Source organism: Mytilus galloprovincialis, chromosome 11 (genome assembly GCF_965363235.1).
Source record: "Mytilus galloprovincialis chromosome 11, xbMytGall1.hap1.1, whole genome shotgun sequence".
In the NCBI taxonomy this organism is placed as follows: Eukaryota; Metazoa; Mollusca; class Bivalvia; order Mytilida; family Mytilidae; genus Mytilus; species Mytilus galloprovincialis.
This window is the reverse complement of record NC_134848.1, coordinates 71632930-71649108: the sequence shown is the minus strand read 5'-3', so window position 1 is coordinate 71649108 and position 16179 is coordinate 71632930. Positions and strand designations below refer to the sequence as shown.

General features: G+C 32.2%; 1 long non-coding RNA gene across 1 annotated transcript; it reads right to left on the bottom strand.

Annotated features, from left to right (window-relative positions):
• Nucleotides 1-1565: 1565 nt before the first annotated feature.
• Nucleotides 1566-14149, bottom strand: LOC143051353 (uncharacterized). Its single transcript, XR_012970718.1, has 4 exons — nt 14047-14149; nt 10966-11042; nt 8899-9063; nt 1566-1713 (listed from the first exon to the last, which is right to left on the bottom strand). It is a non-coding gene; the product is annotated as an uncharacterized LOC143051353 (long non-coding RNA).
• Between the last annotated feature and the right edge of the window lie 2030 nt (nt 14150-16179).

The window sequence follows — 16179 nt, the reverse complement described above, 5'->3', positions numbered from 1 at the left end:
TTGTAGTAATTTACCTGTTCGCCTCTATACTGTTCATATATACGGGGCTCTTCTCTTTCACAAAAAACAAGCAACATTTAGATGTAATAGCACTAGCGTAATAATCACGATAATGTGAGAAAAATAAAAAAAAAAAACAAAAAAAACCACAAAAGATGGAATTGGTGTGCTGTTCTGGATCAACCTATTGACTGTTGGTAGTGTAAGAGTATGGGTTGAGATATTCGTCGTTAGCATGTTGTAAAGAACAGTAAGGATTGATATATTCATCGGCAACCATGCATATGTTTGGCAAGAATTGCGTATTGTTTTGATATTCATGTTCTTTATTTGTGAGTTGAAATCCGTTACTTAGATCTGTAGGAATGTTTTGTGCAATACCTGCCATCGTTTCTGTCATATCCTACAAGTCCTCATCACGTATTTCTGTGGAAGTATCTATTTCATGGTAATGTCCTTGGTCGTTGTTCTGCTCTCTTTGTCGTTTCATATTTTTCCAATGGCCCAGTAAAACAAAAGATGTCAATACTAGCATTGACACACACACCGCAGAAATATTAACAAATGAATTAAAGTAGAATCCCCTGGAACAAACAATACGAGTATTACTGAGAGTTAATGCTGAACACTTGCGACCAAACAAGACTTACAAAATTGTTCATTGAAATAAATCACATGTTTATGTTTCAATAAGAAGGCTACCAACTCAAAATACCTACTCCATCAGTTATTAGTTTTTCGGCGTTTTTTTATGTTTTTAATCCTGAGTTGTCAGTTTGTCTTTAACTACTAGTAATTATAGAATAACTTATAGAAGAATTCAAATAGAGAAAAATATTCAACGAGTGACCGAACAACACATTAATTCACGAATGCGAACTTGATAATCAGTGTTGTTCGGTCACGAATGGAATATTTGTCGATATTTGAATTTTTTCATTAGTTAATCCTTTTTATTACATTGGCAAATGGCTTTTTTTATGAAAATTCGAGAAGAAATGATTAGGAACTTTATCTTTTTCTACGCAATCACAATTTGATTTGATCCGACTTAATCGATGTCTTTATAACGCCAATTGTTGTTTGACGTCAGAGGAGATAAATAACCACGTTTATTTCACATGTGAAATTATCGGTTTTTATTTTACTGGGAAATCAATGTTATTCATTGCAACCAATGTAGTAATGAGTTTGTAACATCCTTTTGTTATACTGTACCTGCTGTATCATTGAAGACATGTTTGGTATAAGTAACCGATAGGAAAAATTCCCGGTTGAAGTCATATACTACTTAAATGGTTATGTTTAAGTATCATACATGTGTTCATAGACTTTCTTTTAACAGACATTGCGTGCTATTAATTTACAAAACGATTTGAACGTTTTTACTTATTTTAAACTGAACATTGAAAAAAATAAAAAAAAATAGATAAACTTTTGCTGGAGAAAAAAAAAACATTTTTGTAACAAAAAATCATTATTGAATTTAATGTTATCAATAGTAATTTTCCTTAATAAAATCATTCATTTATGAATTTTTAAATACACACCCTTTTTCGTTAGACGTTTTCATAATATTAAAGCATACAGAGCTGTTTGTACATTGACAAATTCCTGACTGTTTATTGCATATTGCTCCTTTCGTGCACTCACATGTCTCTGAACAGTTATAGACACCGTTGTAATTGTAATCATAATATATATCATTGCATACTGAAATAAAATGAACAAAAAAATAAAAGCTAACGTGACCATACATATGAAGACCTGTTGGTGACCTTCTGCTGTTGTCTGCTCTATGGTCGGGTTGTTGTCTCTTTGCCACATTCCCCATTTCCATTCTCAATTTTATATGACTTATTTGTGTATTCTTCAAATTTTAAACGTAGAACTATTCGACCGGACAATAGTTTCCAATTTTTAGACCTCCGTGAAATTATATGACGACTCATGGCAGTAGTTTCACCAAAAAAAAACCAATGAGTTAACTTTTTCATTCATACACAGTCTCTAAGTATAAATATACCACCTTAGTTATTAAAATCTATGTATATAGTAAGTACACAATAGTTCCCCTATTTTTTTAAATTGAACGCGTCGACCTATTTTACCGTCATTAGATTCCGACTATTTACCCTCGATAATACACGGAATTAGATGCGTTTTTAACTTTCAATGTCCTGATTCGGTACGGTATTTCCTTATAAAAAATATGATTTTTTTATTTATGAAATTCAAATATCCTGTTTCAACAATATTTAACTTGAACTACATACATTTCGTAAATTAATGTTGACTTACATCAGGCTATGACCCAACGAAACAGCGAATTGCATTTGTCCAGCTCGATTAGATAATGAACAATGTTTACAACGTTAAACAATAATGTGTAAAATACGAAACCGACAAAGCATGTGAACAAATGTTATTATTAGGAGAATATCAGAAACTGCTTCTGAATAACATTATTTTCTACTAGTACTAGACTAACACTTACTGCAATCTCCTGTTACGACATCACATGTATTGTAATCTGAACATTCACAAGTCCCAGTGCACATATGTCCATATTTTCCAAATGGACATTCTACAAAATAATCTGATGCAATATATAACTAGAGGCTCGAAAGAGCATGTATCGCTCACCCAGGATCCGTAATCATCAACAGTTGACATAATTTTACATTGTACATGTTGTAGAAAAGATTAAAGTTCGTGACAAACTTTCTAATTTTTGGTCAATCTTGTACATGTCGTATTGTGGATATTTTGGTCTGTTTAGTTTCTCCCCTTTTCTTAGTTTTTGTTCATACACAACAATGTTGACTGCTGTACCCCTATTTTTGATAGTTTTACCTATTATGTCTGTATGTTCTGTTCACATATCGTTGTCAATATAAAGGAATTTTGCAACTGGTCTACAATTAAGATGTTTAGATAGCTAAAACAAAAGGTGCCATCCACCTTTTTTTACAAAAGAAAATGTTAATCTCCTTTAGGAGGAAATAAAGTATGATGGTGTTGTTATACATTCGTTTGATGTGTTTGAGCGTTTGATTTTGCAATTCGATTAGGGACTTTCCATTCTGAATTAATTTTTCTCGGAGTTTATTATTTCTGTGATTTTATTTTTGCTGATCATTATAGTTATCTAGAGTTTCTATATGATATCTATTAAATTTTTTATTTTACTTATAACATGTATAGTGCAAAAGTCCCCAAGAAATTGTAAAAATAGTAAGAAGTCGTCGGGATATGTCCTCAATATGGTCTTAAATGTAAATATTGTCTTGCTAATCGTTTTTGCTTATTTAAGTTTCTATCAATTCAAATTCGTACGATATGTGTCAAAACGCAAAAAAAAACGTTAAACATTTCATCGAAGGCCAATCATTCTGATGAGGAAATCGACTGACGATTTCAACAATCATACCTAATTGTAGATCTTGTCTTGTTGGACATTTCACAGTGTAAATACTATTCTGTACGCTATCCGGAAGTCGCGATTTTCGAAGCGAGAACTTTTTGGATCACATTTTAAATTTGATGGGTATACTGAATTAAACGGTAAGTTGATCATCTGTACATTGCTTAATGATTAATTCAGCCGACATCGATATTTTCAAATGGTTTAGAATTGAATTCCGCACATTCATTATTCGTATCTTTGCCTTAATCAAGAGATTTTCAAATGCATTACTAAGAAAAATCAGTCGGCGAACCTAAAAACAATCTTTTTACCCTCTTAGTGTACACATTAACGTAAAAACCTGACTAAATTAACTAAATGAAGTATATTTCAAGTAGTGGTAAAAGTTTCAACCAGATCTTTGAAGCCAGAAATAAGAAAATTACACTAGTTGGAATTTCTCACTGTACGATCAGTCTCGCTTGTATATTTTAAAACTGTATGATCAGTCTTTATGTTACTGTATTCTAGTGGTGATTTCAAAGTTATTTACGATACATTAGAAGGTGGCATTTTTCTAAATAACACAAATATATTTTAATACATTCACATCCTGAAAACTTATGAAACATGTTTTAGCTTGATAGGATGTACTCGACTTACTACATTAAGTATAAGGATGTTTAAATGTTGCTAAAATGAGAGGAAGGTTTGATGTATACTAGTATATAAGTTTCATAAATGTCCTCCGTTATACTTAAAATTGTACAAACACACAGATGTAGTTGTTATATAAAAATGCATGTATTTTACACACATTCGAGGCCGTACTGTAGCCTATAATTGATCACAGTTCCTTCACTTTGTTTTAGATGTAGAGCTGTCTCTTTGACACTCAATTGTACACAACTGTGTCAAGCGGGGGGTTATAGTGATAAAGAAGTCCGTCTTTCCGTTCGTCCGGTGGACCGGTACAATATGTTTCGCCGGTTTTGTAAGCGCATCTCCTCATAAACCACTTAATATACATTGGGGGTTCCGGCCATTTTTAAATTGAGAGGGGTCCAATTTAGGAGAAAAGGGGATTCCAAATATATGTTCCCATAAAAATGCATTGATAGTTAAAAAAGTGTTTCAAACTGCCAGATCCCCTTTTTTTGAATCCGTCACTGATATAACTATTAATTAATCTTATTCGGTTTCCTTATCATAAATAATAATGACTGTATTGTGCACCGTCTATTTCGAATTTTAGTAAAAATCTTTTATGGGGTTACTTTATATAAGATACAGACTTGAACATTGCATTATATGGGGGCACCCATCAGGTATTTCCAACACCTCCTAAACCAATCATTAAAGTTTTCTGAAATTGCTCCATTTTACTCGATTAATGCATTATGGACCTTCTATTTCTGTAAACTTACCAAAATTATATCACATAAATTATCCCCCCACGCAAAGCTGTCTTTATCCATTTTTTGTTATTTTAAAAGAGACAAGCTTGATTTATGCATAGATGTAATACCCAATTTTTAAATCTATGATTTATGTTATCATCAATTGGTCAACGGCGGACGGTGTAAATAATCTTTAAAAATGTTATAGCTAAACAGATAACTGTAACGATACACTATTACAAAGTCCACAAGCGAATCATGTATTACTTTTTAGGCATTTGATTTTAAATAAGACTGATGGAACAAAAATACAATTATTTTGCCGTCTAAAAATTTCATCAGAAATATATATGTATTGTCTGATGAAAGTAATTACACGTTATAGTTCCCTGGATAGTTCATAATATCACATATACACGTATATACCTTCAAATTGCTGGGTTTTTTTCTTCAAAATCACGACTGGTCATACAGTCAAAAAATCTGAAATCTCTTCTAGAATACAGTCAGTTCTAGACTGATCGTACAGTAATTTATTTTGGGATCCTCAAGGAAAACATATTTTTTATGGGAAATATGAATATTCTACTTAAATACGAAAAGAATATTGAAACAGTATATATTTAACTGTAAACTGGGTCAGGATCCCTAATAGACCTTGAGATGAGGAACTCAGATGACGTAATTAAAAAAAATATTAGTCCGCCATACAATTGTGGATGTTGTGATTTTAAAAATGGACATAAATGAACAATAAGAACTGTTTAATAGAGCTGATGTGATGAGAAAAGAAAGATGTAGATTTGACCTGAAATAAATTATTAGAAAGGACAATATTTTTATTGAATTTTATGATCAGAATTTTGGGATTATTTCATGAGGAGAGTGACATTTTTCACCATCTTCCGGGGTCCATCAATTTGCGAAAAAAGTAATCTCACTTGCCACCCCGAAAATTTAACCAGACATGTATAAATGTATCAGCTTCGATATGAGCCATCATACATGTTCAAGTAAACGATATGGACTGAGCAACGGAGGAAAACGTTACCATTACCGCCTATGGAGAATTAATTGTAAATGTATACCCAAATTAGAAGCTTAATTCCAGAAGTTTTCAGGCTGATTTATGGATGATTTCACCTTTTACACAACTGAAAATGATGGTTAGTAGTTTTTTCATTTATACCTAGTTATTATAAATGGTTTAAGATAAATATTATTGATAAAGATCAGCAAATACTCAATGAAACTTTGCTTTTAAAATGCATTACTGGCACGGGGCTGAACACTTTTTTTAGGCACAATCATAACTTTGTTTACTTCCGAGAGATCCGAAAGGAATTTGTTTACTATATTGAAAAAGGCAAGAAACAACTTTTAAATATTATTAAATTGTAAGTAAACATGACACAATATAGTCTTTGTTATGTAATTATCACTTCGGTCTACAGGAATACCTGATAATCAAGGGAGATAACACACTTCATACCAGTAAAGTGAGATACATCATCGCATGTGCTTTTATCCAATGATTTGACCCCTGTTCAGTAGATATCATATGCAAAAAAACAGAAAAAACATGTACATGTTTTAAGAAAATCATGAACTAATATTTTTAATGCACTTGAGCAAAACAATAGATATTGTCATTTCTCAGTGAAAAAGGGGGAGGGTCAAATCTTTTTGAAAACAATATTTCTGCACCTATTCAACTATTAAGCTAGTTAGCTACTACCCATTGCTTCTAAAATAAAAGGTTTAAATGAAGGTGACTAAGCCACAAGGGAGAAGCATTTGTCTTTCTTTGTGATTAAACTTTCAAGAATTAGATTTTTCTCTCTCAATAGTACTTATGTATTTAAATCAAATGATAACACAGCCTGAGTAATTTTTTTGTCTTATTTCAGTTCCAGACATATCATTACTTTTTAATCTGAGATGGCAAACTAGAGGTTTTAAAAAGACCTGAATAACTGGTAAGCATTTTGCTTTATTAGGCAAGCTCTAAATTGTTTATTTATGGTATTTATGCAATTGAAATTACAGTCGGTATGTTAAAAATATGCAAATATGAAAACTGTTGCTATGGTCTTGGTATTAAATGAAAAGGCTTAGTTACAGATCGTTTCGACTCAATATTTCGAGTTAAATCTTGCGGCAACTGTTTCTCACGTAACACTGCAAACTATATTTAGCTCTATTTTGATCTGTCGTTATTTAATGACGCCATAATACATGTGATGTCACAATGTTTCCTTTAAAACCTCATGTGGATTTCTCACTAATAAAAGGTTTTCACTGAAATACATGTTAAAAACATTTTTTCTCAAATAGAATTATGTGAAAGGACAAGTTTTGAAAATTTGCACTATATTGCACTCTAATTATATGATAAGGATGACTTTCCCAGTAGTTAAGAGTGCTTTCCACAGTTTTAAATACCAGATTTCCACTAGTAAGAATAATTATTTTGGTGTTGGTTTTTTTATAAAATCTTCATTTTTGCATAATTTCTCTGTCAAAATGCACTTTAAGGCACAAGAACATTTTATAGAATGCTTTAACAGGGTCTGTGTATTGTAATTAAAGGTTACAATTGTGGATGCTGTGATTTTAAAAATGGACATAAATGAACAATAAGAACTGTTTAATAGAGCTGATGTGATGAGAAAAGAAAGATGTAGATTTGACCTGAAATAAATTATTAGAAAGGACAATATTTTTATTGAATTTTATGATCAGAATTTTGGGATTATTTCATGAGGAGAGTGACATTTTTCACCATCTTCCGGGGTCCATCAATTTGCGAAAAAAGTAATCTCACTTGCCACCCCGAAAATTTAACCAGACATGTATAAATGTATCAGCTTCGATATGAGCCATCATACATGTTCAAGTAAACGATATGGACTGAGCAACGGAGGAAAACGTTACCATTACCGCCTATGGAGAATTAATTGTAAATGTATACCCAACTGATGCAAATATTTGCAATAAATGATTATTTGCTTTGTACTACGAGAGCAAAATTGTCCATCGATTTCACTTTTTTCTACCAAGTTGATGTGATGCACACGTATATTTTATATTCTAATGCATGTTTTTGTTACAGTTACTCATATTTATGATGCTATATATACCTTGAAGATGTTCAAAGCACTTTGTAGATATAGGAGTAAACAAATGATGAGAAAAGTAACCGTAGGCAAAACCGTCCTGTTAGCCAGTTGGAAATCATCGCTTCGAAAATCGCGACTTCCGGATAGCGTACAGAATAGTATCTACACTGTGCATTTGTGTATATTAAAAGTTCTTCTCGTCTATCAAAAATTTCAAGAGAAAAGGCAAAAATGCAAAAAGAAAAGGTAAACATTGTTATTTAAGGGCGATAACTCCTATAAGAAATCACTTAAAAGTTTTGACAAAAATAAACAATTTGCAGAGCCTAACATTTTGAACATGTTTGCCTGTCAGAACTTCTTTATTCATAACAGTTTATATTAGAAATTGAGAACTTTCCATTTCTATATAGCAACATGGTTCTGATAAGTTTCATATAACATCATAACAGCCACCTAGTAGAAATTGACGTTCTACGTGCGAGCATATCATTTTTGAGTTTTTGTTTTTCAGTCAGGAACGCAGTATGTAAAGGACTGCATGTCGACAGTGGACATACATGCCATAAAGGTTGTCTTATTGTTAACATTTTAACAGCGGTGAGTTTGAAATGAATTCAGCGTCGTACGTTTCACTGCATAGATATGGACAAAAACTTCATATGCACGGTTTTGAAGAAAAAGAGTTTTCGCCTGAATTAAAGGTATCTCCTTTTAAATAAAATTGAGGTTGTTCAAGTTGGTAGCTGTCAGAAATGATTTTTCTCTTTTTCAAGTTTGCCAAACAGTGACGTTAATGTGTAGGCAAGCAGATGTTAATATACTTCGGTATCACTCATTAGATGATCGAATATTGATGACATACATTTCATTTAATTTTATAGAATTTGTTTGAAATTCATCAATGTTTTGAATTTTTGCAGTGTGATTAGTTAATCAACACAATTTATTCAGACTATTTACATACCGTCTAAGCAGTGCGTTCCTGTAAATCCTGCATAGCAAATACAACCATAGATTGGGTCACATTTCGTATTTCCTCTACAATTGCATTCATTCTTGCATTGTCGCCCGTAGTAATTAGGCAAACAAGTCTCTGAGCATCCCTGACCATATTTTCCAGGCATACATGCTACAGAAATTTTTTTTGGCAAACATTAAAATCATCTTATACTATGACAAATAAAATGAATACAATACGGATATCGCAAGTCCAAGACTTTTCAAACAAATTCGCATTGAAAAAGATGAAAAGGAGAAAAATATCTTTCTCTTTCGAAGACATGTAATCTTGGTGAATATTCTCCATTAAAAATCAGTAGTATTTTAAAGATTTTTTTTATACCTATATCAATTTAGTTTTCAATCACAAACTCGTTTTACAGAGCCTCAATATTGACCACTTCAAGTCTAAACCTCCTGATTGCACATTTGGAAGTTCCTATTTCATGCATAATTCGACTGGTTACGCTGTTACTTGTGACCAAAATATCGTAATAAAACTGTCAGCGAAATGTGTTATCCAAAATGCATTAATTATCGTGAGCCAAAATCTATTAAATGTAAACTCAACTTAAAAATATTGATAGAGGGTGTTGATAGACCCTAGGAAGAAAGCGTGAAAGACGACACAGAAAGCATCAAAGGTTTTCAGGTCGTTGATACAATCCAGAAAACTAAATGTATACCCGTACGCGTGCATCAATCTTTAAAGACACAAATGTTGCAAAAGTCCTGTCCTATTTTCATGAAAAATATGATTTTGTCCTTTCAAAAGAAATCACCAATCAACGTCTTTACGGGTGTAAGTCACGTTGAAGCAATTGCTTGATAAATAAAAAGGATATTGACAATTGTTTTGGAAACTCAACATATATTCCCAAGACATTACTAGAAGAAATTTATAGATAATCATGTGTCTTTTTTATGTTCGTTACGGATTTCAATCAAAGTTAAAGAACTGGATCTTCCTCCACTATATTGGATACATAAACTGTGTGTTACTAAACAAACAACGTTTTACTGTTGGATCTTCCAAGTGCTCCTCGAAATATTTTTGTCTAAATTATCAAATGATAGTATATCAGCAATAAAAGCAGTACTTCAAAGTAAGCTTGAATCACTAGTGGATACTACAAAATTTAAAAGACATTTAAGAATACATAGTCTTTCATCTTTCAATAGTACATAACAGTAGCATACCGCTATTGGAAAGTCATACATCGATTGAGAGAAAACAAATGCAGGTTACAAACTAAAACTAAGAGAAACACATCAACTATAAGAGGAAAACAACAAAAGAACAGAAACACTAAAATGCAATAAAAACCAAACGCCAATGCAAAGCAAACAGAAACAATAACGATTACCATTTTCATGACTTGGTAAGGGACATGTCAAGAACACATGGTGAGTTGAATCTGGTTTTGTTGTTAGCCAAACATTTCGCTTGTATGGTAATGTTAAATATATATAACACTAAAATGACAAGATTACATGACATGACTACAGTACAATTAAATGCAAGAACAGGACGGAGAAGTACACAAATAAACAATACTATAAAACATTTCGACATGTTAATAGTTATCGAAGGTGCTAGGCTATAATTCATTCAGCCAGAGCTTGATTCATATATAAAAGACTCGCCAGTTACGCTCAGATTCAACAAAACTCTGACTCCCAACATAAACTTGATGAACAAATGACAACCACTTAACATTAGGTTCATGTCTTAGGCCAGATGCAAACAAATGCAGCTGGTTTACAGTTTTTAATATATTTTGATATTAAGATCTTAATAGATAAAAAGAACTCATTCTTATGACGAAATTATTATTAAGTAACCGGCTAGAAGATAACAAATTGTATAGTAGTTGACCGGTTATTAAAGACTGATTTGAGACTTTTAGATATGTTTCAGTTTTGTTTCCCGATGGGTAAATACAATCATGTACTTGCCATTTTCCAAAATTTGTTCATATGAAAGAATAAAAAATTAACAATTATGAGTTTGCAGCAAGGAATAAAATACCTTCACATTTTCTATTCTGATAAATATAGTCAGGACAGCACTCTATATTTATTTCCGTTTGGATTGCAGACGCATTCCTAAAATGAAAACAAAACTCTGCTTAAACACTAAAAATATGTACATAGTGTTTTTCGGTTGATGTATATTTTCGTCCGGCACAAACATGTATCTTTGGATGCATGTTTTGGTTTTTGAATCTGTTATACATGTTTGAATGAAAGCACCATATATCATGTATATTGAAACATTAAATGAAAAGAAAATATCTAGACGTCACCATGGAATAATAATGAACAGTAATATTCAAAACATATTTGTACACGGACATTGAATTTAAAAGAATGACTTCTATATTAATCTGAATGACAAGTGCATATCTTTCCAAAAATGTTCAAACTCTTATGTCATTTTAAATTAACAACAGAACTTTGTCAGTTGGACCTACGTTGTTACGTTTACTGCACTTCAAGTTTTGACAAGACAGCAATCTTATTCGCTTTGGAGATTCCGTATATCGACAAGGTACTGGAATTCCAATAGGAATATCCTTATTTACTTTTCATATGTATTGCGGACCTAGTTCTGTATTGTTATATGTTCCAATTTAAGACTAAGCTAGCCCATATGATGAAAAAAACAATACTTTGTTAGATATTTGGGTGACATGTTGCCTCTCAAAAATGACTACTTTGACATATACACTTAAGTGATATAAACTCATGCAGTGACATTACACAAAACCTTATATAACATTGACCCCCTGCCCTTTCCTTGATCTTGATACATGTACCTATATCTAAAATGGAAAGCTGTAACCTAAAACTTACACCTAGAGATATGATTTCTTTTTCCTTTTACTTATTGACAATTTTCAGATTGTGATGTTCACTATCCATCTTATGGTGTTTGTCTATTTCGATTCGTTCGTGTATGTGCCAACATATTTGATTTTTACGAATGAAATCTATGTATTAATATACATTATTCCATCCGTGTTGTCGATATCACAAACTTGTCAAAACATTTATTTAATGGTATCGTTGTTAGAATATAGGAATGTGCTTGATTTCTCATAAGATGGAATTGTTCAATCAATATAATTGAGGCCTGGATCTTGTATGTCAGTTACTGCGAGTAGTCCTTTGCAAATTTATTTTTGATTGTCATTTTGCCTAGTTTCTTCTGAGGCCTATTCTTATTTCGGACTCGGACATATTTAGAACAGAATGCACCTGTGCTTTTATAGTAATTCTAAAGTGATCATAAATATAAAGAGAGAGGTTGATATATCATGTATATCACAAAACATGTTTCAACCCGCCTGTCCCAAGATATTGTTGTTTCAGATATATGTTTATGAGTTTATTGTGACGTTCGTCCTCACTTAACTAGTACACATACAAGTTAATGGGTAAGCTGATGCCAGCATCCACGTGCCTGATTTTCTTGCTGTGCAGAAGACCCATTGGTGACCTTGGGCTGGTTTATGATCTTTGGTCGGGTTGTTGTCTTTTTGGCACATTCCCTATTGATATTCTCAATCTTACTTAACATCACAGCGAATACTCTTATCAGATTCATAGAGTAATGAAATGTGATATAAGTGCAAATGAGACAACTCTTTATCCGAGTCACAATTTATAAAAGTAACCGATTATAGATCGACGAACGGTCTTCAACACGGTGCGCGCGTCTGGCGTGTATACTAAATTTAGTCCTGGTATCTATGATGAGTTTATTTGCTCATACCTAAAAGCAAGCTATAAAGGGTAAAAAAATACACGTGAAAAAACATTCTAATAGGAAAACCAATTGTATATATGAAAAAAAAAGTGGTATGATATCAAATGAGGCGACTCTGCGCAAACGACAAAAAAACAACCCAAAGAAATTAACAACAGCACGGCCTTCAATAACTATCACAGCATAAACTGCATAGTCAGCTATAAATAGTCGCGAAATGACAAATGTAAATCATTTCAAACGAGAAAACTAACGTTCTTAATCGTGTAAAAAAAATGATCAAAAAACAAATATGTAAAATGATCAAACGACAGCCACTGAATTACAGGCTCCTGACTGGACACACAAACACACATACCGAATGCATCGGGGTTAAATATGTTAGCGGGATCCCAATCCTCCCCTATCCTTGGACAGTGGTTGAACAGTACTACATAAGAACGAACTTTCATTTGAAAAGGGTTTAACTCCTCAGTTGGATACTAGTAACATACATCCAACAAAAACACAGAGTGGACGTAGCCGAATACTTGTATATTACAACAACAAAAAGACACTGCATTTGTAAATTATAGTAACCTGAGAGTACTATAAGTAACTGACTGCTTGATCAAAGCAACTAACAACTAATACAAAAATCATGCATCAAGGACTAAATTATCAATCAGTACACATCCAACAGCCAATATATTTGATGTAAAGACGTCATAAACAGTCAGAGAAAATGTGACCATATGCAATGCCAAGATCGGGTACCGACAAATTGAAGATCGTTGAATGTATATGTGTATATAACCAAGACATTTATTTTCCTTATAATTTACTGAAAACAAAATCATTATAAGTACCGATTAATGTTTCCTTAAAATTAAGGATGTGCTATCCCGCTGATTTATATAGAAAACCAAATAAAAAAACACGTATAAACCAAATCAATAAACGACTGCACATCATATTCCTGACTACGGACAGGTACAAACAATTGAAGCGGGTTTAAACGTTTTAATGGTACAAAACCTTATCCCGTATCTGAAACAATAGTGCAACATCACAACATAGAAAGTAAACTATAAAATATTTTAAAATGGCTTAACTCATTCAAAAGACATATTAACACAAGTGGAAATGTACAAAAACTTAAGACTAGTAGAACAAAAGAGATAGATTAACACATTCCTTTATGTTAATTTAGTTGCACATTTAAGAAGAAAAAGATATGCAAGCCAAAAGGTGGATCGAAGCTTTTAATTCGTGAAAAGCAAATGCAAAATATTTTATATCGATTGAATTCTTTGAATAAATATCTCATAGTTTTCCGCTATTAACATGATAACATACCTTGTCTTTACTAATTTGTGGCACACGTGTGGATCACCTGTCTTCAGTGCTATGACTTTATCAAAAAAAACAAACATATAAAATAAATGGATGTGCATAATTAATCACAAAACTGTCTACATTCTTTCAAACTATGTGCTGTGGTTGTCAGTTATATTGACATTCGAATATATATGTTAGAGAAAATGATGTTATACTTCATATAAACGTATTTTTTTTTGTTTTAGCATTGTCCGTCTAACATACACATATTCGATCATTGCAATTATAAATAGCTTATTTTTTTCATAATTCATTAATAATATGATATTTCCAACTTTTGATTTCCTGGATGTTTATACGACCGTATAAGGTCAAGTGGATTATTGATGACAAATTGCAGTAAAGGACAAACAGACACATAGGAAGTGTTTCACTTTTTCGTGTTTATATTTTTTTATGAACATAATTTGCTGTACGGTGCATGTACTTTCGACCATTTCAATGACGTGAAAACCTTGCATTATTCCGCGTCCCTTGTTAAAATATTCCAATAAAAATTCAAGAAAAGGATGTTTCAAATCATGGAAAATACCTAAGCATAGCGGGAACATGCGTAACATGCAATCGCAAAATAGATCCAGTGATAGTAATGAAGAAGAACATAGAGGACAATCATTCCAAAGGAGATTCTTTATTTTATTCTTCTGCAATACTCACACAAGACAAAAATCATCTATTACAACGAATCTAGAATTAAAAAAATCACAAAAGGATAATTTAAGCTTTATATCGTTTGTAACATTAAAAAATTGTCAATGAAGGTTGGTTGGAAACTAAAATTTTGCGACAACAGTTTTGTTTCCAATTATTCTTGCCTTTCCATCTACACGTAGCAGTTTTATTTTATGCTTGTTGATGTTCTCCCAATGAATATGCCTGCTTTATAACATATCTAGGAGTATATGATGGCAGATACGGGATAAATATGCGTTACTGATGAGTCTTATGTAGACGAAACGCGTACACAGGCAAATTTCATTCACATGACCTCAAACGAGCTTATACGTGAAACTCACGTGAAATCAGTTTATGTTAGTTTCACATTAATCTCATGTGAATCTCACGTGAATTTCACATGAAAATCACATGAATTTTGTTCACGTGAAATTCACATGAATTTTTGTAATAAAGTAATTCAAACAACATCTAGATTTTCATACTAGAGTAAAATCATTAAAAAATCCAATTTTTTTTTTTTTGGAAAAGTTCATGTGAAATTCATGTGAAATTTTTCACGTGAAAATCATGTGAATCTCAATTCACGTGAAATTCACATGAAAATTTTCACGTGAGTTTCATGTATAAACTCGTTTGAGGTGAATCTCACATGAAATTTTTCACGTGAATTTCATGTGAGATTCGTGTGAAATTCACGTGAGCAAATTTTGCCTGTGTACTTTTGATAACTCTTTACACCACTGGGTCGATGTCACTGCTGGTGGTCGTTTCGTCCCCGAGGGTATCACCAGCCCAGTAGTCAGCACTTCGGTGTCGACATGAATATCAATTACGTGGTCATTTTTTATACATTTCCTGTTTACAAACTTTGAATTTTTCGAAAAACTTAGGATTTCCTTGTCCCAGGAATAGATTACCTTAGCCGTATTTGGCACAACTTTTTTGGAATTTTGGATCCTCAATGCTCTTCAACTTTGTACTTGTTTGGTTTTATAACTATTTTGATATGAGCGTCACTGATGAGTCTTATGTAGACGAAACGTGCGTCTGGTGTACTAAGTTATAATCCTGGTATTTTGATAACTATTGTGATATGGCATTTTCATTCAGCGTCTTATAAACGCTCAAAACTTTCATATTACCCTGAAAAATAATTGGTTTTACACTTTGTCTTGCCGTTGAAATTAGCTGAAAATTTAATCAGAGAGAAGTCCAAATAAATGCTCATACTATGTTCTGAAAAAGCATCCAATGCTACTCAAATGCATGTATACCAAACAAGCATGTTTATAATTAAAAAATATAGATTGTGAAAATATATAGGTAGATGTACAGTTTATATACCAAACTTGTTTACCTCCCTATTTATTTTGATAATTTTTCAATGAGATGAAAAAACGGTTGTCATGCAAT